The sequence below is a fragment of the Amblyomma mixtum genome, chromosome 5 (assembly GCF_055824585.1).
Source record: "Amblyomma mixtum isolate Tamu chromosome 5, ASM5582458v1, whole genome shotgun sequence".
NCBI classification, from domain to species: Eukaryota; Metazoa; Arthropoda; class Arachnida; order Ixodida; family Ixodidae; genus Amblyomma; species Amblyomma mixtum.
In genome coordinates, this window is record NC_143016.1 from 130,467,579 (window position 1) to 130,470,889 (window position 3,311).

A 3,311-nucleotide genomic window follows, 5' to 3' on the forward strand; every position below is an offset into this window, starting at 1 on the left:
TCTCTGAAGGATCCTATCGGTCGCCTCGGTCGTTGGGCGCTACGACTCCAAGAATATGACTACGCTGTGATCTACAAGTCTGGCCGGTTGCACAAAGATGCCGACTGTCTCTCTCGTTACCCTGTTGCCCACTCTAATACTGTGACGAGCGCAAGCACCATTGACCTGTTCTCTGTAACTCCGTTTACAACTATCGGCGAAGAACAGCGTCGGGATGCGGAGCTTATCTCCATCATCGATCGCCTAACGTCCGCCCCAACCGACCCTTCACTGAACCGCTTTGCTCTCGTTGATGGTATTTTATACCGCCGGAATCTTCAACCAACTGGTCCTGACCTTCTCCTCGTCGTCCCGAAGCACTTACGCACAGTCGTTCTCCACGAACTTCATGACCTCCCGACTGCTGGCCATCTAGGCGTTACTCGCACGTACGACCGCATCCGCCGTCGGTTCTTCTGGCCTGGCCTCTACCGCTCCGTGCGCCGTTACGTTGGTGCTTGCGATGAGTGTCAGCGTCGCAAGCGCCCTGCCTCTGCTCCCGCTGGCTTTCTTCAGCCCATTGACATCCCTCCGGAGCCGTTCTACCGTGTCGGCTTGGACCTTCTCGGCCCATTTCCTGAGTCCACTTCTGGGAACAGATGGGTTGCAGTCGCCACAGATTATGCCACCCGGTACGCGATAACGCGTGCGCTCCCCACGAGTACTGCCGCTGATGTCGCCGACTTTCTTCTTCAGGACGTCATTCTTCATCATGGAGCACCCCACCAACTGCTCACTGACCGTGGCCGCACCTTCCTTTCCGCAGTGGTAAACGACATTCTTCGCGCGTGCTCAACTAAGCACAAGTTGACGACCGCTTACCACCCCCAAACTAATGGCCTCACTGAGCGCCTCAATCGGACGCTCACCGACATGCTCGCTATGTACGTCTCCTCTGATCACCGAGACTGGGACGTCGCACTCCCATACGTTACATTTGCATATAACTCCTCCCGCCACGACACTGCCGGATACTCTCCGTTTTACCTCTTGTACGGCCGTGAGCCTCAACTGCCGCTTGATACATTGTATCGACCGTCTCCTCCCGCACATTCTGAATACGCCCGTGAAGCCATTGCCCATGCTGACCATGCTCGCCAAGTCGCCCGTTCCCGCTTGCAAGCCTCCCAAGCTTCTCAGCAAGAGCACTATAACCGCCGCCACCTGGACAGTGCCTTCTTGCCTGGGTCCCTTGTATTGCTCTGGGTGCCTTCTCGCCGTGTAGGGCTCTCGGAAAAGCTTCTTTCTCGATATGTGGGCCCGTATCGCGTGCTGCGCCAAGTCACAGCCGTCACATACGAGATTGAGCCTGCCTTCCCCGAGTGCAATTCCCGTACTCCACCCTCCGATATTGTGCACGTGTCGCGCCTTAAGCCCTACCACCTACCCTCTTCTGACACTCGCTGAGCCGCACCGCGACGGTGCTTTCACGCCCGGGGGTCATGCTACGGGTCGACGCAGAGACGATGAGGCAGACGAAGTGAGAGGGCGCTTGGCGCGTGCTCGGGCTCTGTATCCTGCGCGGTGGCTTGTGTCTTGGCGTCCGGTGCGCCCTGTGCTTGTATTGTGTTCAGTGTGACTGCACCAGTGTTCTGCGGGGTGTGAACGTCTCCTGCCACGTAACAATATGACATGATGCGACGATAAACTCCTACGTTCACGTTCTATGCGCATTTAATCTGTGTCCATTACCAAGAAAATGCAATATTTACATCTCGCGCTCAGCTGCACGTAACAACGAGATCGGCGGGTCTTGATTTAGTGTGATAATTACACTTACATCATAAGCTCACGTTTGTCTGTAGGACATTCGTGGTTTACGTATTGCATCAGTCGATGTTGCGAGTGCTTAAATAACCTAAACGCAGTTTGCACTTGACAACTTTGCTGTTAGGAGGACGGGGGCGGGGGTGAGCCTACGGTAATATTTTACATAGGAACAGAAGAAAAACATGATTTTTGGGAAGCAAGTTGAGTCCTCGGCCACTTTATCCTCCTCCCTAGCAGTGCAAGTTTTTTGTTTATTTCTCCACTAAATCTGAAAAGTTCTTTTGAATACTATGCGCCAGGAGAAAAACAGAGAGCAGAAATACTGCTTGTCATTAATTATTGTGTGATCAATGAATGAATGCTCAAACTTTGTTACATGCCATATTTCTCATGGCACACTCGCAAACAAATTTCTGTAGAAAGGGCTGTGTACGAAAGAGGGAAAGGAAGGCGCCTTCGGCCACGTATGACTGCAGCAAGTAGTCCGAATAGTTTTTTGTCGCGAGTCCACTACTCCGCATTTATAAACGACCAAAGGGGGCAAGAGCGCTTCGCTCGAAAACCGATGAAGCTCGCGGAAGGGCGCGCATTCGTCACTTAACCTGGTTTCCGTGTCTGCTGAATATATCATGATAAGAGCCTTCTGCATGGGCGTGGCTCGCTGTCCAGTGCAGTAGTTCCCTCGATGTCAATGTTGTGGTCACAAGCCTCACTCACAGTGTCCGCCACTGCGCTTCGTTGCCTGTTCATTTGTTTGACATCGTTTTGTTCAGCGAAGTTTTTGGTCTCGCCATGACTGTAATCTCGCCGATGTACGATGCCGATCGCGCCGCCGCAGAAGGCTCTTACTTGAGTCATCAGACACACGCGGCGCAATGTAAACCACTCCCAAGAAACTCTTCCCCCCCTATTACATCCACGGTTTACGTTCAGTGACCCGGCGGATGACTAGCAGAATGCTTAAAAATGCAAGCTACAACTCGCCCACAGTCGCACGTGGTGAAAAAACCGAGTAGGTTCCGAAACGTGTTTTTTTTTTATTTTTTGGTTGGCGTTCTCTCCAATCAATTATATTTCAGTTGGAACCATTTTAATTGTAATCGGTTTGCTGTTTTCTGTAAGGTGTACAAGACTGATTTATAACCGAGCTGTGTCAGCTGTGTCCTCATTTTCTGAGTAAGGAATGCGGTTTGTATCACTGTTCATAGTTTTCCTATGTACGAAAGAGGTGGGGGAAAAGGGTAAAAAAATATTTTTTGTATTCATCTGTCTTTCCTCGGCTGTTCTGGGGGGAAACGGTAGAGGTGAAATACCAAGAAAGCAGACACGAGGGACACGCGGAAACCGGTTCAGAGAACGAAAAGAAGAGAAGAAGCAAGAATCTGCCTGCAGGAGGAGGAAATAGTGAAGGGCATGAAGAAAGGTTGCAAGGGACACGTGGTTTCGCTCATTTGTCCTTCCGCGAATAGAGCGCGACCCGTCATTCAGTACTGGCAGCTGCT